Raw genomic sequence first — 23,342 nt, forward strand, 5'->3', positions numbered from 1 at the left:
ATGTCACCATGACTATTTGCAGTTAGTATGGCTCCATCAACTGTCATACTATCCTCCTTGGCAAGTCTCATGCCTCTGCTTTCCATGTCAAACTCCAAGAAAGAGAGAAAAGTCATTTAAAGTCAATTATCTCTGGTACGCAGTTTCTCTCAGCCTTACCTGCGTGTACGCAACCCAAGTTCACAATACCTGCGTACTTGTATGCTCTGTCTGTAAAGCTATGGGTGCGTACTCCTGTAAAGGTCAAAAGGCGCAAGTTTCACTCCAAAAAAGTTACTTGTGGTCATTTCTAGAGCATTCTAGAAGCTTGTTTGACGTGTATGGAGCGCCTCTAGATGGTTCATGTATCCCTATGGAAGAGGAACTTATCCCATCAAGAGGGGAGCTAACCCACACAAAGAGGGGCTTATCCCATTGATGGTGGACCTGATTAACTTCCTCTACAGCACTATAAATACATACATTGGGCCAGAGGGAGGGGAGGTTGAAAGCTGAACATTCCTAAGGGTAGATGCTACTGAGATTAGGACTTCCTTGTAGAAGCTTGTGAGGAGATATTGTCATCCTTTCTTGTTTCATTTGGAAGTGGGTGAGCTGGTCAAAGTAAAGGAAAACTCTTGCTGGACCCTGGGAGGAACTTGCACAACACCAAGGCTCAGGTTGTAATGGTTTCTTTTGTTTCCTATTAATACAAATAAGTCCATTCTTCTCAACAATTTTTTATTTATGAGTTATTTCATATACTCCTTGGTCTGTATGTTAAATATGTTTTATTTTATGAGATATTCAGGTGCTATTTAATCGTTTGATTGTTAGTGAATGCAGGTTTCGAAGAGAAGGAGGAGCTCATCCGGATCGACGAGGCTGGACTACTACAACAGCGTTGGACTACAGGTAGGATCTAAACACTTGGTTTCTTATATGGTAAATGCATATTTAGAGAAGGATTGTTCTTAATTGTCTTGTTTGTCACTAGAAAGCCTTAAGCTTCTAGGGAGGTTGGTTTTGTCCGCAAAATTGACTATTTCCGCATGACAATATTCATATCTTGCCATGTCCATATCATATTTAGGAGCCCACATACTTCCAACATATATATTAACTATTACATTGTTATTATGAGCATTCAATGGCTTTTCAAAAAAGTGCTTAAAGGATAAATTGGATACAAACAAAATTATGGTTGTCACACAAGAACCAACTATCATGCAATCCAATAAAGATATACTTTGCAACAATAATCAAAATATCATTATGCAAAGTTCAAACATCAAAATAAGATGCAACAACAAAAAAATTGGTTGTAACACAAGAACCAACCATGTTGCAATTCAAGTAAAACACTTTGCAAAAATATAAAGTTATCAAATGATATCATGCAAAGTTAAGCCAAAGCTCAATGATCAAAAGAATTAATGTAATATATATATTGCATGAGGACATGCAATAGCTTCAGTTGGGGGGTATGTTGGGTCTTGAAAATGTCATTCATTTCCATTACACTTTTACTATTATGTCCATTATATCAACTCCATTTCACCTCCATTTCACTCCTATGTCACAACATTCATCCCACTTTCATTATCATTGGGCCACATTTATGTTTTTCTAAACTTTATTAATTCTAAGCCTTTTAGTGAATTTGTGGTTAAAAATTAGAAAATAATGTGCATATGCTTATACCTAACAAGTGGGTTGAAATTGTTGACATGTGTAAGTCAAAAATAGGCTTCTAGAAGACCCTTATGTGGCACTCTAAGGCCAAATTCGAATTTGAGTGGAGAAAATCATGGGATTATGAGGATATGTGTCACATCTCCTAATTGTATTGAAACTCTAAGAAGAAATGTGTTTTATCAGTTCCTATTTTGATTAGGACTCTAGAGGTAGAGGGAGAGATTCATGGACTCTCATTAACGAGATGACTTCTCATCTTTTTGTATAAATAGGAGATCTTTCTCCTTCATTTGTTAGTCTTAGCTTGTTAGTTCTTAAGCTTGTTAGCTTGTGAGATGGCTTTGGAAAGCTTTGGAGAACTTTGTTGTACTTTGTAATTTTGAAGAATTTGAATAAAGCTTTGATGTTCTGGACATGGAAGGAGATGTGAAGTAGATGTTATGGAGCACATTAGAATGTAAGGTAGAGTAGATTTTATTTTGTAATTTTGCTTTGATTTCATTATGTCATTTGATTTCTTTCAAGTTTGATAGATTAGATTTTTCATTCATGCAATTTTAATTCATGTAAGTGTGTTCAACCGGTTGATTGTAGATTAGTTTTTCTTTACATGTTTTTGGATCAAATAGTGACATGAGATTTACCTCTCTATAGACTTTGGTTTTTTTAGCTTTTTAATTTCAGTTATGCTTTGATTTTAGTCTTATTCATTTGATTTGTTAGTTAGTTTAGATATCAAATTCCTCATATCATTGACGTTATCTCTGAAAGCCGTAGATTAGACTACATGGCGAGGTAGCAGACTATGAATGATGTGATTTGATTTTAGTTTTACTTTTCTGCAATTAGATATCAACTTGCTCATATTATTGACGTTATCTCCGAAAACCATAGCTTAGACTACCTGGCGAGGTAGTGGAATATGAATGATGTGATTTGATTTTAGTTTTACTTTTCTGCAATTAGATATCAACTTGCTCATATCATTGACATTATCTCCAAAAGCCATAGCTTAGACTACCTGGCGAGGTATCGGACTACAAGGATAATTTTAGGGGCGAATGTTCGCCCTTTGGCGAAATTAAGGGGTTTTAAATTTTTAGTGGGCGAATATTTTGTATCATAGTACATTTTTACAAATCACCTCAAATAGCCCACCTTATTTTAAGGGAGAGGGTAAAAAAGGTAAATTTAGCCCTTGAAATTAGGACTTACAACCTTCCATTCGCCCATTTTCAAGAATAGGTTTTATTTAAGTGAATCCATTCGCCCATTTTCAAGAATAGGTTTTATTTAAGTGAATCCTATGTGCCAAATACCATATTTATAAAAGAGGTATGGTAAATTAATAAAAATATAAAAAATGAGAGGTATGGTAAATAAATAAAACATTTTTTATATTTATCCATAAGTCACCTTATATACATGTAACGGTGTAAACAAATAAAAATATAAGTAAAGTGGAGGTATGGTAAATAAATAAAACGTCTTTTTATACTTACTCAAACGGTATAGTAAATAAATAAAAATATAAATAAACTAGACGTATCGTAAATAAATAAAATCTCTTTTTATATTTAGTCCATAACCCTCGTTCTATTTTTGAAGGCTCAAGAAAGAGGTTCTATTTAAGTGAATCCTATGGGCCAAATACCATATTTGTAAAAGAGGTATGGTAAATTAATAAAAATATAAATAAACGAGAGGTATGGTAAACAAATAAAACATTTTTTTATATTTACTCCATAAGTCACCTTATATTTACGAACACTCAAAAAATGGGTTATATTTAGGTGAAACCTATGGCCAAAATACTATGGGACAAATACCATGAACTAGATTGTTATTAATACCATGCAAAAAACCATTATTAACCCTAATATTAGAATTAATAAAAATAAAAATGGCACATGGTATTGACCCATGGTATTCACCAAAATGGCACATGGTATTGACCCATGGTATTCACCTGGAATGTAGCCTATTTAAATGGGGGAATTAAACCAGCATGTAGCCTATGCTAAGATTCACTAGGACTTTACAAAGTTTTATTATTTAGTGAAAGACTCGCCAAGATCTTACAAGATTTTATAATTGAGTAAAATATTCGCCATGCCTAGTGAGAGATTCGCCAAAAAATTATATATACATATTATATTATTGATAAAATCGCCTTCCATTTTCCCTATATACCATGGAGATTCGCCCATTTATTATATTTATAAATTTAGGGGGGGTTCTTAAAATTTTCCCTGTCGGACTATGAATGATGTGATTTGATTTTAGTTTTACTTTTTTGCAATTAGATATCAACTTGCTCATATCATTGACGTTATCTCCAAAAGCCATAGCTTAGACTACCTGGCGAGGTATCAGACTATGAATGATGTGATTTGATTTTAATTTTACTTTTCTGCAATTAGATATCAATTTTCTCATATCATTGACGTTATCTCCGAAAGCCATAGCTTAGACTACCTGACGAGGTATCGGACTATAAATGATGTGATTTGATTTTAGTTTTACTTTTCTGCAATTAGATATCAAACTGCTCATATCATTGACGTTATCTCCTAAAGCCATAGCTTAGACTACCTGGCAGGCTATCGGACTATGAATGATGTGATTTGATTTTACTTTTTTGAAGTTTTTGATTTGTTTGAGTGCAATAGCTCAACTTTTATTTCCATATTTAGATAAGAAGCAGAGACATTGATTTCATGATCGGTATTTCATATTTTGTTTGATTTAAGTCGCTGCATATTTACACTTTTGTTCAAGTACTGATTTGATCAATAACATGTTTTAAGATCTTTTGAAGTGCTAAGTTTTGAAAGTTACCATTAGGGACATAAACTTTGTCTTGAAATCTCTATCCATATTTGACCTTAAAAGGTATTCTTAAGACTTTAGAATAGGATTTCCATTTGCATTAAACACTTTAGGAAACCAACAAAAACAAAACCCTAAAAACAACATAAACTATAAAACAACGAAGTAAGAAAAATGTTAACTAAGCACATATGGTGCACCACACTTCATCAGTTTACAATACCCGGATTGATAGTTTATGTAGAGAAATTTAAGACGTTAAATTGATTAGACAATGAGTCAAAATTGGTGAATCCCCATCAGGTTGGGAGATTGATGTATATATGAGTCATTGGTGATAGGAAGGTCATACTCACTTAGTTGAGTTATAGAGTCATGTTATTCTTTTGAAAAATATTTTTTGAAGACTCTGCATGTGCTTAGGGGGAGCATGGATGGTTTAGTGCATCTCAACATGTACAAAGGGGAGCTTAATCAAAGAATTCAACATGTACTCATGGGGAGCATGGACAACATAATGTATATCAAAGGGGGAGAATATCTTGGTCCGCCTTTTTCCCTTGATGTCAAAGGGGAAGAGTGTCTTGGTGTTGTTGTGGCCATCAATTCCAAAGGGGGAGATTGTTGGCATTATGATATAGGTGTTATCTTTGATGGAAACTCACTCAGATGATAGTTCATAGTGCAACAGGTTGATTTACAGATTAGTCTCCAGAGATTGAAGAAAGAGAGTGGTTTAAGAAGTATATGCTAGTTCACTTTGTCCACGCAGTGTATACACGCGGGTTAATAGAACAAAAGGAGTGTATACATATACACACACTCCCATAGGAGGAAAATCACGTACATGTTGGAAAACCAAGGTTTTGGTCCGAGGTATTTGGTCCAAGGTATTTGGTCTGAGGTTTGGTCTGAGGTTTTTGGTTCAAGGTTTTGGTCTTAGGTATTGGTCTAAGGTATTTGGTCCGAGATATTTGGTCCGAGGTATTTGGTCCGAGATATTTGGTCCAATGTATTGGTCCTAAGTGGTTTTTTCTGAGGTATTGACAAACGATCCAAGTATATAAGGAGGAGAAGATCAAAGGGCTAAGAGTGCAAGTATTGAATATCTTATGAACTGTTAGATCAAATATGCAGGTTATGGGTTTCTGATGCTTTGCTTGATCTGAACTAAAGATGCACCTATGTGCTTGTGTTGGCTTTTTAGGGATTGACCTAGGTTCAGAGTTTAATTAGCCAAACAATCCCTATACTATTGGCCTTTTCGACAATAGTTTGCGGAGCGCAGAATGAGGTTTCACCCGAAGCAGTATGGGGGGATGCTGAAACCAGGTTTCTGCACCATTGAGATGTCTGAGGGGTTGATTTACTCCAACTGTGAATACCTTCGTGCAGGCTATTTTGCGCACTCCCCTGACCTACGGGGCCTTTGCGCCCTTTTATATTCACCTTCACGCAGTGCTTACCAGGGGCTATGTGGCTTTTGCGCTGCTGGAGCAGCGAGCTGCACTATCTCCCCAAGTCACGCTGGAGATCTTACTTATCACAATTAGTTATCTTCGTGTAAACAGATACCTTATATTACATTTACTTATTCAGCACATTCAAATAAGTTTTTGTAGTAAATAAACCATAAAGTTGCAATTCATACTCAATAATGCATAAAACATGAAAAGATACACAGAAATATGGTAAAACTTCTCTTTATTAATGCTTCCAATGGTTATAGACTCGACCTACCCTGCGCACTCAGTTGAAGGGGTCCACGTACTCAACTGCGGACTACTAGACCCCTGCGCACTCAGCTGCAGAGCCTTCTCCTACTCTACGACCCAAAGACAAAACTCTACACTTCGACTCAATGCTTCATCGATTTCTTAGATGATGTCTCTTTACATTTAGAGCCTCACTCTATTTATACAATCCCATGGTCCGCGGACCATGGGTAGATCTCTTAAACTGACACTACATTTACAAAAGTAAGGGTGGACAACCCTCTGACTCTATTACAACTTTGGGTCTATGCCCACAAATCGTGGAGTATTTACAATGGACTTAGTCAAAACTTGGACTTTAAGCCCCAAAACTTACCTTGGGGGGATCCCATGCCCAACAGGCCCCCAACACAAACATCGTGACTCGCCCTTGAGTCACTCTGTCGGTGCGGAGATCTTCACGCAGAGACCTCCCAACTCTGCTCGAACTGCTATGAGGTCAATAGTGCACTGAGCAGCTGCCTGCTGTATCTCTTGTACGCATTTTTTCGAGGCCGTGGTCCCAGAACTGATCCCCTGTATCTGTTCCTGTGTCCTCTGCATCTGCGCGAGCTTGCGTTCTATTGTTCTATGATTACGAAGGCCTCATCAATCCAAGGCTGAACACGTGCCTCAAAAACTGCTTCTTTGTGTTGTGCTGCGTCTACTTGCTCCTTAAGCGCTTTGGCTTGTTGCATTCGCGGGAGCCTCTGAGTGAGGTCCACCGTCTGCATGGTCCCTTTGACGTTGTCGTACTGCTGCTGTAGCTCACGCACCTCTGTTTCTAAGCGCTGTATGTTCGGGTCCTCTTGCAGATTTCTGAGGACCTCGAATGATTCTTCCAACATTCTGGTGCAGTCCCTTATTGTACTACTGATCTCCTCTACTTGTGATGTAATGGAACCTGCGCGCTGTTCCCTTACCTCTGGAGGTGTTGAAGGCTACGCCTTCAATTGCAGCTTTGCGATCTAAAGGTTCAGCTTCAGCTGAACCTTGTCCATTTCTTCTCGTGCCTCGCGCACCCCTGCTACTAATCTCTAGATGCACACCTCTGCTAGTGCTTCTACTGGGATGAACAACTCAGTGACCATATGGAAGGCTTCTTCCAGTACCTACACCATCTGCATTTTCTGATACACGACCTCGTCGCACTGCAAGCTCAACTACTCCATGTTGATCTTCTGCTCACTCAACACCTGCAACGTGCGACTCTTCCTAGCTCGCAGTTATGTAGTGATCCCATCCTGTAGAACATAAAGCGTCTCCCGCGGGAGCACAACCATGTTTATCCCTATCTCCTTCAATGTACTAACTGTAGGCTGGTCAGCCTCATTTGCTGTAACTAGTGCCCCTTCTGGTAGCACTATTATGTTGGTTGTACGAGCGTGCAACATTTCCTCATTTGCAACTGTTCCAACTGTGAGGCTAGTTGAGAGGGTACTAGCCCGAGGAACATGCACCTGCAACTCCTGAATCTGTGCTCCGAGGGCCCCCAACACAATTTGATTCTCCTCCGAAAAGTTCTGGAGGGCCTCTATGGTGACGTTGTGCATTGTCTCGCCTATATCATGTAGATCACCGTTAGTAAGGGTGATCTGGTCGATTAACAACTTAGATGCATCCACCTTCTTGCGCGACCCCATTTTCTCTCTCAACCGCTGGCGCTTTAATAGTGTTGACACTGTCTGTGGGTCCGCGCTGCCCTTCTCTATCTCTGTTTCCATCTCTTGCTCCTGCTCCGGCGAAGGGGACTTCTGGCCCTCGCGCTCCTTCTCTGTTGCCTTTTGTGCTGTTGTTGTTGTGGCCTTTTTCTGTTCTGCTGTTGTTTACGCAGCGTCCCGCGCCTCTTGCACTTTTGTTGCTGCTACTTCTTTCCTTCTTTTTTCTGCCAACTGTTCCACGTGCAATTTTGCCTCCTCCTTTTTCTGCACAGCAGACTTTTCAAGTTTAGAGATGTTTGGAGTGCGCCACTCCGGTGGCCACGTCTCAAGCACGTCGAAAATCACATCATATGTGGCTATATAAGGTAGTTTGTTCCACTTCTTTGCAGGGTCCTTGCATGCCCTGAGGTAGATGTGATGAAAGTCCATTTTAAACTCTGCGGAAATTTGCAAGTTGTTGTAGATAGGGGGTGATAAACGTGGCTTGCGGTTAATCCCCATTCTGATGGTCATCTCCATGAAAACCTAGAATATTTTACTGCCGCAAATCCGGTTCGCGTCCTTCATGGACCACAACGAAGTGTACTTCATGGCCTCTAGAAGATCTCTTGCAATTGTGGGGAACTGGCTATCCTCCAGTAATTCGCCAGCCACCATCACTATGGACAGGAGAAGCCATGCATAGTGGAAAGTTTTTCCTTGTTCATGTGCCTCGCAGCAAGTTTCTAGGAACTCCTTGCACAAAAACTCGGACCAGTTAAACTGGACCCCCTCCATGTGTTGTTCAGTAAGTTCAACCACCGGCACGGGCACCTCATTCGCACGACACTTCTGTATGAGCTTGCCTGGCAGTATCTGAGTCACAACTTTGACTGCTTTTTTCTTGATGTTGGAGTTTACATAGCCACTCTTTTTCTTCTCCAGCTTGTATTTCTTTTTTGTGGCCTCCGCGATGGCCAAATCACTGCTCTTACCCTTTGAAATGTTTGTGGGGTCCTCTCCCTTACATGGGAGTCAGGTAATTCGATGGATCAAGTGGTCCGTGATGGAGATGGGCTCCTCTAGCCATAAACACCCACCATGCACTAGGAAGAGCAGCTTCCTGATGACGAAGATAGTCACTCGGGCACGATGGTAATGCGACACCCAGAGTAGGTTCAACAACCTTCCCTTTTCGACTCCACATAGCCACTTATGCGGCTCCAATTATATAACTTCTGCTGCATTGTTCTGCTTCGGCTTCATGAGTTGCACGGTTTCCAAGTGAGCGAATTTCTCGTTGGCGAGATCCCAATCTTCAAACTTCAAATTCGGCACCCATCCCAGGTGCGTTCCTTCAAAAATGATATTGTCCAAGAGGAGCGGAGTTTGCAGAGAGATCTTTCTCTCATCGAGGTCCTTGGGCACCTTCGCCTTCCCCATTAGCGGGGGGACATACACGGGAAGCATTGTTGGAGGGTGCACAACCTTGGATTCTTCCTCCATGCCCTTTTCCTCGTCTTCTTCAATTATGAGATCCTCAAGGTCTTCTTCCTCCTCATCGATTTCCAGGTTAATTGCTTTCCCTTTTCCCTCCATTTTTAATCTAGTTCATAGCGGGTTTCAGGGGGACACACGCACCAGAACCATTGTTTGTTTGTCTTTCTTTGGTCTCGGCATGTGCAGGGATTTAGGGATTTCCAGAACAATCCCGGTGCTCTCAGGGGCATCTTCTATGGTCATGGCCTGCGCGGCTTCTTCGACCACCATCTCTGCGATTTCCTTGGCTTCTTCAAACACTTCCATCTTGTTCATCCAGAAATATCTCAACTGTTCACTTAGGTGCTCAAACAACGCTCTCCATTGGATAAATAGGGTTCGGTTCGAAATACGCAGGGTGTACAATAGCTCAATTCGCAAATGACCAAGTGTTGTTTTCTAGGTCGCCCTTTGTATTTTATGGCGCCTTTTGAATTTGAATTCAAACATTCCCCCCAAATCCAGTCAATTAATGCTCCCTTGGGAGTAGATTTTCCCAAATATTGCCCATAAAGCTCGTCTTAAATTCCTATTGCCTGCTCCATTGGGTCTCAAGTCAAGCATCACATCATGAATAGTGACTACAATGGTCACTTTCCAGCCAACCCGCGCGGCAACACAACCCCCCTTGCGCGATCGCGGACCTTGTGACACTTTGCTCCTTTGCGCACCCTCAACATCGCGCAGCTCTCGGGCAGAGTATTTTAGAGTCCCACACCTCCTTTAAGCTTCCAGGAGTGCTAAGACTTTACTTTCCACGACTAGTCAGGTGGCTGCGCCACTTGTAGAGGGTTTCAACCTGTCATCCATCACTTTTCCTAGAGAAAATCTACCTTTTATTGTTATTGTCCACATTGCGCACTTTACCCTCTGCATTGTGCCACCACGGGTGATCCCCTTAGTAATATACGGTCCAATCCAAGGCATCAAATTGATCAACTCCCGCAGTAGTTCCCAATTTCGTCAATGTAATCGTCTGCACCCTGTTTTATCACCCTGGTTTTCTTATCAAGAAAATCATTCTTTATTTTGTACTCAAGCTTTTTGACTTCCGCTTCCACCAGAGTGCTTTCCTCAATTAATCACACTCTTTATTTCATAAGTTCTTGGAGCCTAAGATCACCATGTCAGATTTCTTCCTCCGGTCCCAAGCGTTCTGGTTTGTTCCGCTGCGTGATCCCTTATTCCAAGGCTCCGTGAATGTCATATCTACTGGTGCTACTACGCACGGACTACGCATACCGTGCTTTATTGGAACTATAGTTTTTCTTCCATAGGCCAATGTAGAAGGCGTCTGCCCCATTAGTTTCTTGCACGGGGTCCTATAAGCCCATAGAACTACTGGTACGTGCAGGTCCCGATCACTCCGCTGCGCATTATATACCCTATTCAGAGTTTCACACACTTCGTTAAAGGCTTCTACATGGGTAGCCTTCCGCGCACTCATTCTTTTCAGACTTCGTCATCCCAACTGGAGGGACTGTTCACGCCATTGCCTCTCTAACACCTACTTATTGACCGTGTTTCCGAATGCGAAGTCCATGTGCATCCGTGCAGGTTGTTTAACATGTGCCTGTACCCATCTGGGTAGATGCGCACGCGGATCATTCCATCCATCATACTTGTCTTTTAGATGCATCTGAGGTTTCCCAAAATGCATGCACATCATTCTCCTGCATTCGTGCCAGTCCTCAAAGCTTCCTTGGTGCGTACCCCACCACCTCGTGGGCGTAGTGCATAGTACCCATTTCAAAGTCTCAAAACGTTGTTGTTCCGACACCTCCCTTTCAAATCTATTCAGGAAGGCATCTAACTCGCTTAAACCATCATACGAAGATAGATCCCTTACTTCCATTGATACACAGCACAAAGATCTTGTCATCATGTTGCAGTTCAGCGTGGTTACCTCGTGTAACTGGTTTTGCCACCGATCTATCTCTTCATCCGAATCCGATGTACAGGAGCTTTCGTGCTCCCATGAGATTCTCCCATCCGCAGTGGGATTTACTCAATCTTGCTCTCGCACAGTTATCTTGTAGATGAAGTCTAAGTCATCGTCGCTTTCATAGTCATGCACTGGCTCCGTGTGGCATGATCCTTCTACAGGGTTCAAAGGTATGACTATGCGCAGAGACTTTTTCTCAAAAATCATCTTGCACTTCTTTAGATTTATCACCCCATTCATGTCAGTGGCCCAATCTATTCCTAATTGCACGGGGTAGGGATTGTTGTCATCAACAATTTTTATCACTTCAAAGGCTTCTAGTGCGCTTACCCCTTCAATATCCACGGTGATTCCCTGCAATCTCCCCATAGGTATGATCTTTCACTGTTTCGCCATTTGCTGCTGAATAGGAGACCATTGTAGTGTAGGCCTTCCCATGCTGTCCCATGTCTGCTTTGGCAAAACGTTCATGTTCAATCCTATATCCAGAATCACTTGGTCCATCTCATATTCTCCAATTTGCACAGAAAATCTCATTTATCTTCACGTCCTCATCGCATGCTTTCCAATATTTCGGACTACGCGCGGTTCTCTTGGCGTGGTCCCAACGCATCTATTTATGAGTTCCTACAATCCATTTACATCCTTGCTGTTGCGCAATAGCTTCATACATGTTTTTACGAATGTCGTGAGTATCGATGGGTAAATTTCTGGCTCTGGTCTGTCTTTGCTTCCTGAAGTGGAGGCATCAGCGAATCTATTCTTAGCTTCCATGAAGGTTTCCTTATCATGTTCCAAATAAAACTCTGGTTCTTTTGTGGGAGCCTTTCCAACCCAAGTACTATCTTGAAGTTGCTTGCCTTTATCATCCCCTGTCGTAATTCCACTTCAGAGCATAATGTTCACGTTAGGATCTTCCATGCGCAGCTCAAACCTCATCATTTGTAGGTTGTAAGTCGGGGGAGGTTGGAGCGCTCCCTTGTCGCGTAGCCTCGCTATCAGTGTGGGACAATCCTCCGTCTCATGATCAAACAAGGTACAATAGAGACATGAGGGATGCGATGGATTCATAGAATCATGGGAATAATGTCCTCACCTTCTGCAATTGTAACATATTAGCTGGCCGCGACCTCTTCCAGGTCCTCCTCCACCTCGGCCTTGCCCGCGCCCCTGAAATCCAGTTCACGCCACTCCTGCGGTCTGGTCAAGGGGCTGCGTTTCGACCTGAACTCTGTAGGTGAGAGTCCTATCCATCATCAGCTCATAGCTTCTACAGGTGTGTTCATCATGTCCCACTGATCTACAGAAATTACAAAACAACTGTTGCTAATTTTGTGTGTACTTCTGCAACAAATGACAGTTTTCCGTAGCATGCTTTCCTCCTATTTGACAAATCGCGCACCACAATGCAGGGGCCACACTAGGTCCTGCTTGGGCCTCTGGTCTTAATGACATTGGTCCCCTGCCTATGAGGTAATTCGCGAACACTGGGTAGTGGTTCTTGTCATGACCCTGGCCCTTACATTTAACACACCATACCTCTTTGTGCACTTCTGAGCTAGTTGTCCTGTCCTGTTTTTGGACTCTACATCTCAAGCATAAGTTTTTCAACTGCGTGTGGATCTGCTAAACTCCCAAGTTAGTATCCTGTATCGGGGTCTCATGCAACCTCATCGCGATCTCGAAGGCCTCTGCCTGATTTGTTAACCTTTGTTATGACAATGCGTGCCTCAAATGCGGCCTAAGTGATGCTACAAACCATTCGCGGTGCTGTCCATCCGTCAAAGTCATATTAGCTTCGCGAGTCATGCACTTTAGTCTCTGATCTAATTCCCAGGGGGTCTCGCCTAGTAGCATCGTGATCTCCTTGAACCCAATGATTGACTGCGCCTTTTACTTCGACTTGCTAAATTATTTGTTCAATGTAGTTTGGATGTCTACGATTCCTGCATTTAGATTGTCATTAGAATGCTTAATATGCTAGGTCAGCACGCAATCTTGCAGAGCGCTGACCAACGTCGCTTTCTTTATATTGTCATCCGTAACTCCTTGCGCTTCCCATACAACTTTTATCACAAGCCAAAACTGGTCTGAATCTTCATTTCCTACTGCCCTGAACACCAACAACTTTATCGCGCTTGCCATATTGGCTCGCGGTGGTGGCGGAGGTGGTATGGGTGAAGATGGGGGTGAAGACGGTGAAGCTGGTGGTGGTGTGGGTGGAGGTGGTATGCACAAAATCCTCTACCTTATTAAATTGATTGCACTTCTTGGTGAGACCTTTGCAAGCTCTTCCTCATCCCCTCGCGGAGGTGAAATCAAGGGGCTAGCTTGTTATCGGGAAATCTAGTGTCTATGCAGAGCTGCTAGTCCCACTAAGGCTAGTAGCTACCTTAGAAACAAAAAAATTAAAACCACTTTCATTTTCCTTTATAAGAAGTAGATAAGATGGGAACAAAGGAGACCAACCTCTGTCTTGCACTTGGTTCCTTGCTTGATTCCTCTCCCTTCTGGTAGATCTTTGCTACTCACTTCCTCGTCTACCCAGCTTCAAAGAGCACCTGTAGAATCAAAGCAGCATAACACTATCCAAGAACAGAGATCTACTATCATAAACAATATAGGGCCAGATGTATATTGACCATACAAATGCATATATCATCAATCATACAAGAATGTGGAGGAAAACTTGAATATCTTTATTAATAATCAAGAATAGCAAAGATGATTACAACCAATTGTTCTAACCCAGCGTCATCCACTCAACAAGAAAGCCCTTCTTCACCTCATGAAAATCTTAGATCACCCAACACTATGATGTTACACCAAGAAACCAGCAACACTTCCTTACAAGATACAAAATTTCGGCCTCTGGACCTCTGGGATGAGGGATCCATATATAGATGTTTGCAAGGGGGTTGAGTCAGCGTCTGAGATTTGATTTGTGTCCTCTCTTTGATAGTTCTTGATTCCACTTGGAGATTGATGATCTCTTACTCATCCCTGGGCGAATGCAGAGAGGCAAGTGTCACAGGAGAAGTTTCTGGAATATTCCATGATCTTCCACCTCGCAAATTGACTCTGCCATTTGTCCACTCTCACCCATCGCACCCCATAGAAGGGCTTTTTAGTATGCATTGCACCTCCCTGTGCATTTAGGTAGGATGCAGCGCACTTTGACCATGGAGCAGGTGAGATGGTCCAGTTTTGACCAGTTCTGAGTAGTTTTTCATGGAGAACTTCTGGGAGATGATGTAATCAACTGACCTTGTTATTTTAGGGGTTGGAACAACACTTTTAGGGACTTAGGAGCCCTTGGTTTATGGAAATTTATGATTGGGGTTGCAGTGTGAAAAAATGTCTATAACAGTTGCCCCCTAAAGCATGAGGTCGTTAATCTTTTTGATGTCGGGTGAAATGCTTTATTATGAGGATCCGAAGTTTTTTCGGCTGGAAGGCGACCTTTAATAAGATACAATACAATACATTATCTTCATAAAAATTTTCATGATCTAGCTTAGGCGGGCATTCCCATGCTCAGCTTTATAAATTCATTTTCATGTACATAAGACAGACAATCGTCTGTGTGCAGACTGATGATTCTGGTAGAGCTATCATCCCTTAGGTTGGATGATTATCTGTGAAGCAATGATGTACATTTGATGTCTTTATTTTCCTGAATATATCTCGTAGCCCGGATGGATGAAACTAGATCCGGGGTATTCAATCTCGTTTGATCTTCACTCAAAGTACAAGTCGATCCATGTGAGAGATGTTCTGGAGTCGAACATGGAAAGACATCGCCTGATTACCAGCCATTGTTGTAAGCTGTTAACAGGCGCGAGAGGAATCACCGATAATGATGATGACTCTCAAGGTACTACAACACAATTCACGTGGTGTGAATAAGGGACTTGGCGTCGAACACCACGCAAAATCTTTCGGTCAAAGGCCATTGATGAAAACCTGTCGCCGGAAGTGAGAAACTTGCCTTTGAGGCATGCAAGCTTCAAAGGGTTGTTCCTAGATCGACTTCCTGGATAATGAGCTGATGTCGACAAGAAGCGATCCGTCATAGGAGGGCCTTAGTGAATACCACATCAATGACACGGAATGAAGCAAATGATTTTAATGGAGGTGAAAACGATCTGATGACATAAGGTTCAGGGTGGCGGTCGTGAAAGAATGGAGCGTAAATGTATTGCAGCAGATGAGACACAGGCGAATTCTCTAAGCGACTTCTCTTGAACATATCAGTGACACTGACATGATGGATTGGTAGCGTTAACCCCAAATATGGATGGTGTGACGGACCAATGGTGATATGACCAGTGAACGGAACAACCCAACCCGACTCGGATGTGGAGTGAAAGTGTCATGTTCAAGAGTGACTTGCTACCAATAAAGTTTCTTCAAGTTTTCTTCCCAATTTTTCCCCAGTGATTGCTCACCAGTACCTCTTTATTTTTGTCAAGCTTGAGGAGGATAACATATGCTTGTTCTATAATTTTCCCTTCGGGAAAACCCATCGCTATGTTTTAACGAGCCTAGCGATAGTGAAACTCGTTCTTGTCTGTATGGACAAGTTTGTCGCTATTCGGTTTTAACGAGTTTAAGGACAAAGATAACTCGGTCCTTTCCAATTTTAGAGAGTCTCAAAGGGATGTAAAGAAAACTCCAACAATCCTTTTTCATCATATAATCCCTTAAGTCCGAAAAAGTATAAAATAATACAAAAGGGATGAATTTTTGGTAATTTTAACGCACCGAACAAAACAAGCGCTCGATCTTTTTGTGTAATAATCCCTCAGGTCCAAAAAGATTAAAATCTAAAGGAGGGATAGCACTTCCAGTCACTTTAACGAGCTAGAGAGGCCAATTGCTCGAAAATCTTTCCATATTTTACGAGTCAGATGAAAAGAGCTTAAAGGAGACTCGTTTTTCGAGGAACGAGTGATAAATTCGGGTAGCAGCTAATTCCAGGTAAGTTTTGGAATTTTCCAATCACGACAGTGTCACAAGGATGGCTAAAAGGATCACTCTTCACAGCTGTTCCTCAAAACGGGTAAACAATCAAATGGGGGTGAATGTTCGGCCAATACAGAATGGAGGTGATGATGAGAACACGACCAAGGCTTCAAAGGCTGATGATAATGCATTCACGATGGTTATTTACTGGAAATTGGTTCATTTTTTAATGAGCTTAAACTCTGGGGGAACATTTGCTCATTGCTTATGTTTATTTTTTAACGAGCTTGAATTCCGCGTTAAAACTGCTCGATCCATTCATATAATAAGGATGTCTCATCTAAGACGACATTTTTTCAAAGCTTTGTCCCACATCCTTTCTTTATGCAAGTTAGGAAACGACCAATCCTACGAGTTTAAAGGGTTAGAGGGCCTACAAATTTAAAAAAATAAATGGTCGCTCTTCACTTGCACACGAAAAGGTTTGCATGCCCCCAAGTATAGCGAAAAATTTCCAAGTTACCAAATATTGTTCTATCCGCACTATGGACAAAACACTTCCTCGGCGATGTTTACCGAAATAAACAAAGGTGAGTGGCGCAACTGGCTCCACTCACATAACTTTGACGAAGAAATCTTATTCTAGTCTAATCTCATAAACCAGTCATATATCCTTCGCGGAAACCTACCTTATACCCAAGGTTTTCCTGTCAAAACAGAACAGGGTGCATGCCCCCTGGGTTTCAGTCATATCCTCCGAATCACTCGCGCTCATCAGGTGGACGGACTGGGGATTGATGAGACATTACTTGTGTGAAAAGACCATTCAGGGATGGTATTTGACTATTTGCTATGTGTGAGCCGAGGAATGAAAGTTGGTCTATGAGCTTGACCACTCTTCCTTCATGCGGAAAAAACATTACTCTAAAGAGTTAGGAGACAATGGCTCCCATGCAATAAATATAGTCACGTCCAAGGAGTAGATTATAATCTAGGGGTCCTTGGACTACCATTACGTTCATGTGAACGATTTTCCTTCTCAATGTTATCGGCACATTGGGAAGGATCCTTAACGGTCGGTTGGTTCCTTTGTCAAAGCCTGTTAGATTTCTCATTTCAGGAGAAAGGAATGGCGAACCAAGTGCTTTCCAAGCAGTTGAGGAAAGGATACTCACAGAAGCCCCTTCATCTATGATGGTACCAGCCATGACCATTTTATATATTTTAGCAATGATTCGAAATGGTACACTAGCCGGTAAGTGGGGTCTGCTTAGTAGATTCTAATCGAAGGAAACAACTAGGTTGCTTGGAGGTGGGACCAAATAGACGACTGGATATGACTTTGACGAACTTCCTTCCTGCAGTAAAGGAACGGGTAGACTTCCCCCATGTTCATCAGAGTCTGTGCTTACGAAGAGAATTTGGACGGTGTCGTTCTTGTTCTCTCTGGTGACTGTATCATCTGAAGATGGACCTTCTGAAGGCAAGACTGGGTCAAATGCCACCTCGACCTTTTGACTTTCATCTGGTATGGATTCAGAGGGTTCATCTTCAGTGATAGATGCTTTAGCCGACCACAATGGCGTGTCAGCCGGATTTTCAACTAGTGACAGACTCGGTAAGAGTTTCTTATATTCAGGAGGAAGCCGTAACGGTGAAACCGGACGGTCGTCCAAAACTCTTTTAGCCTCGTCTAAGAAGGGACAACGATGGACGACATGATCGCCTTCACACAGTTTACAAGGAAATTTACATTTTCCTTTTTCTCCAGGGGCTTCACTTTCACTAGTTGATGGTGTATTCTCAACATGATCGTCAGAGGTTAATGACACCGGATTGTGCAGACAAGGAGACTAGTCCCTTAAGATCCGAGGGATGCAAGGACAATCTCGATGATAATGGTCTCCTTTGCAAATGACACATGGCGATTTAGGGCTGGATGGTGCAGTGTGGGGATTTTCACTAGACGATGCCTGGTTGCCCATTTTCGCCTTTGGCTCCTTCTTCTTCTTGTCTTTATTCTTCTTCTCCTTCTTCTTCTCAGTTACTTGATTTTTGGCTTTACCAGCTTCATCAAGCGAAGAGGAAGCAGGAGAGGGAGAATTGGACGAAGTAGAAGGTTGGGGGGTAACTCTAGTATCATTTAGTTGTTGACTTGATTGTTCAGGGATCACGGTGTTCTGAACGACAGAGGTCGAGAAGAGCCATATGGGTAAGCCGATTGTCAATCCTGGAAGCGACAATGTGGCCAGATGGGGTGCACCAACATCTCCCCAAGAGGAGAAAGGACTAGGATTTCCTCCAAGAGGAAATCCTTGGTTGGTGGACTCCATTTTTCTCAACCTAAGACCAACGTAGGAAAGGTGATGTTTATTTCGATTAAAATAAATTTTAGACGCTTTGACACAACTTTTTTTTCAATTTTTAAGAGTCGAGAAAAAAAATATGAATCTAGTCGCCTTCGATTTTTAATGAGCTTGAAGTGACAAGTGCTCAGATGGACCTTTTCCTTTAAGGAGTCTGAAAAGGAATGAAAGAGACTACTCTAGAAATCTAGACGGAGGGATTACCAAATCAATCGCAAAACTGCAGAATACTTTTTACGGTACGACAGTCAATCTTCCTGAATGCTGTGTTCAGTGCATTGCGATCGATAGGGCAGCAGACACGGCTTCCTATGGATAAAGGATAAAGCCTATTGTGGTCTCCCAATATATACTCGACGGTACGTGGGAGCACAAGTTCGTAGTGGCAATTATCATCTCAAAGTGGAGGAATCACCCAACCAACAATGAAAACAACAGTTACCAGGCTTTACGACGCCGGAATACGTCTCTAGCCTAGACTTCTAAATGTTGTGCGTTAGGTTCCAAAGAATTTTTAGATTCATTAAATATATTTTACAGTTGATCTTGCTTAAGAAATTTTCCTTTTAGGTTCACTGCATGATGTAGATATACAATTCCTAAAATGCAATCTAAGATGATAAACAATCATTTAATTTTCTTTTTGCAACGAAAATCCTAGCTACACTGGAAGGAGAGACGATATTCTTTCAACATAGATCAGAGAGCACACACTATATGCACTGTCCTAAATCAAACCAACAAACAGTCTAAATGCAAATGCACATGCATGTATTTGTTTTCAGCCTTCTTAATGTGTGAATGATAGAAAGAAAGCTAAGTGCAAATCTGAATTATTTTTCAAAGCGACATTACTAACAAGCTTCTTTTCAAGACAAAATGAAGACAATGATGACACTTTGTGATTCAGAATGGAAAACTTGCTTTCGACACTTGAAAAACTACTAATTCAAATCAAATACAAGAGTAACAGTGTAATTGACCATCAAGAACAATCGGATTCTCTTCTATGACTGAAAATGACACTTACGACACTTCCAAATCAAGAAACGACAGTTCAATTACGCTACTTCTTTGTAAAAGAGAACTGAAAATGGCTCACAATACATAAAAACATTTACAGTTCTTTGCACAATGGAGGCGGAATAATGGCAAGGAAGGGGGTTTCCAACAGAGGTATACTAACTACAGACAACAAAACTCCTGAATAGAGCTGAAAAGAGTGAAAAAACCAAAGTCTGGAGGCAAAATTAGCCCTTTCTGATTAGCGCACCTGTTACACAGGGATTCCAGTATGCATCCCACCTACAGCACACGGGAAGTGCGATGCATACTGATATCCTTGAAGAGAGGGTACGATGGTATAGTGCGAGGCTTTTGATCCAGTTCTTGATGACAGTTTGCAGCACAGTTTAGAGATTTAGGCCGAGCAAGTGGTAATCAATAAATAAATCATAGGGGTAGATCTAAGGAGGTTACTAGAGCCACCACAAGGGCAATTAGAGAGTTTGTAGATCTTCCACCTCGCAAATTGACTCTGCCATTTGTCCACTCTCGCCCATTGCACCCCATAGAAGGGCTTTTTAGTATGCATCGCACCTCCCATGTGCATTTAGGTGGGATGCAGCGCACTTTGACAATGGAGCAGGTGAGATGGTCCAGTTTTGACCAGTTCTTAGTAGTTTTTCATGGAGAACTTCTGGGAGATGATGTAATAAGCTTACCTTGTTCTTTTAGGGGTTGGAACAACACTTTTAGGGACTTAGGAGCCCTTGGTTTATGGACATTTATGATTGGGGTTGCAGTGCCCAAAAATGTCTATAACATAGTTTCTAGTTTTGCACTACCTTCGTTTCTGTAAATTCTCCCACTTCGTGTAGCCCCAAATATTAACGTATTTTCATAATCCGCTTTTCACATAGTAGCATTTTAATCCAAGTGTTCAGAGACTTAACGTACTTACCTCGCGGTCCTTTGAGGAAGCATCGCTCTGCCTCACCATAGTTGACTGAAATATCTACTGCGAACTCAGCAATGATTCCTCTTATAATTCGATTGAGCCAGTGATCAACAATGCACGCGATCTTATCCTCTGATGCTTCCAATCTGCGCACCAACTCTGGGGTCCACACAATAGGACTGTTGAGCTTGCACCTTCCTTAGCTATCTGCTAACTTCGCGATCCACTTGTACATCTCAGTGGGGAAAGATGCGAAGAAAATTTTGTGGATCTCTGTGTATAGGTAGCAGTCTAACCACTCTTCTTTTGATAGTCGCGGATTCCTATTCTCCTGCGTCGTGAACTCATGAATTCTCCTATCCAACCAACCCTTAATCTCTTTCTTAGTTGGATTCCAATGATACGACATCAGACATCTCTATGTAGATACTAATCCTGGCAATGGAACCATTTGTTGACTTGTTGGGGCCTGACCCAAGTTCGGAGTTTAATTAGCCAAAAAAATCCCTGTACTACTAGCCCTTTCAGCAACAGTCCGCGAAGTGCGGACTGAGGTCTCAGCCGAAGCAGTATGGGGGGATTCTGGAACCAAGTTTCTGCACCCTTAAGATGTATGAGGGTTGATTTAGTCTAACTGTGAATACCTTCGTGTAGGTTACTTCGCGCACTCCCTTGACCTGCGAGGCCTTCGCGCCTTGTTATAATCGCTTTCGCGCAGCCCTAACTAGGGGTTGTGGGGCTTTCACGTTGTTGGGGCAGCGATCTGCACTATCTCCCCAAGTCATGCCGTAGATCTTACTTATAAAAATGAGTTATCTTCACGTAAATAGACACCTTATATTACATTTACTTATTCAACACATTCAAATAAATTCGCGCAGTAAATAAACAGTAAACTTCCAATTCATACCCAGTAATGCATAAAAAAGGAAAATATACACAGAAATATGGTAAAACTTCTCTTTATTAATGCTTCCAATGGTTAGAGACTCGACCTGCCCTGCACACTCAGCTGCAGGGGTCCGTGCACTCAACTGCGGACTACTAGGCCTCTACGCACTCTGCTGTAGAGCCTTCTTCTACTATACAACCCAAAGACACAACTCTACACTTCGACTCAGTGTCTCATCAATTTCTTAGATGATGTCTTTTTACACTTATAGCCTCACTCTATTTATACAATCCCATGGTCCGTAGACCATGGTTAGATCTCTTAAACCGACACTACATTTACAAAAGTAAGGGCAGACAACCCTATGACTGTTATCGGGAAATCTAGTGTCCACTCGGAGCTGCTAGTCCCATTAAGACTGGTAGCTATCTTAGAAACAAAAAAACTAAAACCACTTTCATTTTCCTTTATGAGAAGTAGATAAGAGGGGAATGAAGGACACCAACCTCAGTCTTGCGCTTGGTTCCTTGCTCGGTTCCTCTCCCTTCTGATAGATCCTTGCCACTTTCTCCTTCGTCTACCCAGCTTCAAAGAGCACCTGTGGAATCAAAGCAACATAATACTATCGAAGAACAGAGATCTACAATCATAAACAATATAGGACCAAATATATATTGACCACACAAATGCATATATCATCAAATATACAAGAATGTGGAGGAAAACTTGAATAGCTTTATTAATATCAAGAATAAGCAAAGAGGATTACAACCAATTTTTCTGACCCAGCGTCATCCTCCATCATGAAATCCCTTCTTTCACCTCATGAAAAGCTTAGACCACCCAACACTATGATATTCCAATAAGAAACCAACAACACTTCCTTACAAGATACAAAATTCTAGCTTTTGGATCTCTGGGATGATGGATCCATATATAGATGATTGTAGGGGGTGAGTCAGCTTCTGGGATTTTGATTAGTGTCCTCTCTTTGATAGTTCTTGATTCCGATTGGAGATTGATGATCTCTTACTCATCCCTGAGCGAATTCAGAGAGGCAAGTGTCATAGGAGAAGTTTCTGGAAGATTCTATGATCATCCACCTTACAAACTGTCTCTGCCATTTGTCCACTCTCGTCCATCACACCCTACAGAAGGGATTTTGAGTATGCATCGCACCTTTTACACTGGGTAGGTGGGATGCATTGCACCCTTAGCACTGAGCAACCTGTATGGTCCAACTTTTACAAGTTCTGAGCAGTTTCCTGTGGAGAACGTCTGGGAGATGATGTAATCAGTTAACCTTGTTCGTTTAGGGTATGAAACAACACTTTTAGGGACTTAGGAGCCCTTAGTTTATGGACATGTTTGATTTGGGTTGCAGTGCCCAAAAATGTCTATAACAATGACTCTATTACAACTTCGCGCTCCATGTCGACAAATTACGGAGTCTTCACAATGGACTTAGTCAAAAATTGGGCCTTAAGCCCCAAAACATGCATTGGGGGGATCCCACACCCAACAGGTTGATGATGGATGATGGATCGGGATCATAAGGGCTGAAATGAATTATCATTATGTGGTTTGATCATGGATAGTCTAGATCTGAATAACGCATGTTTTATTCTGTAAATGTTATGATCTGGGTATGACTGAAGTCTGGAATATTTGAGAAGTTGTTAAGATAGTATTTGCATATCTATACAGTGGTTTGCTTTGGTAAAAGCGCGTATACATGCTGGTTCGACACATCAAAGTAGCATATGCAT

This window comes from Pinus tabuliformis, chromosome X, assembly GCF_031772625.1.
Source record: "Pinus tabuliformis cultivar Carrire ecotype Pingquan chromosome X, CPIR1, whole genome shotgun sequence".
In the NCBI taxonomy this organism is placed as follows: Eukaryota; Viridiplantae; Streptophyta; class Pinopsida; order Pinales; family Pinaceae; genus Pinus; species Pinus tabuliformis.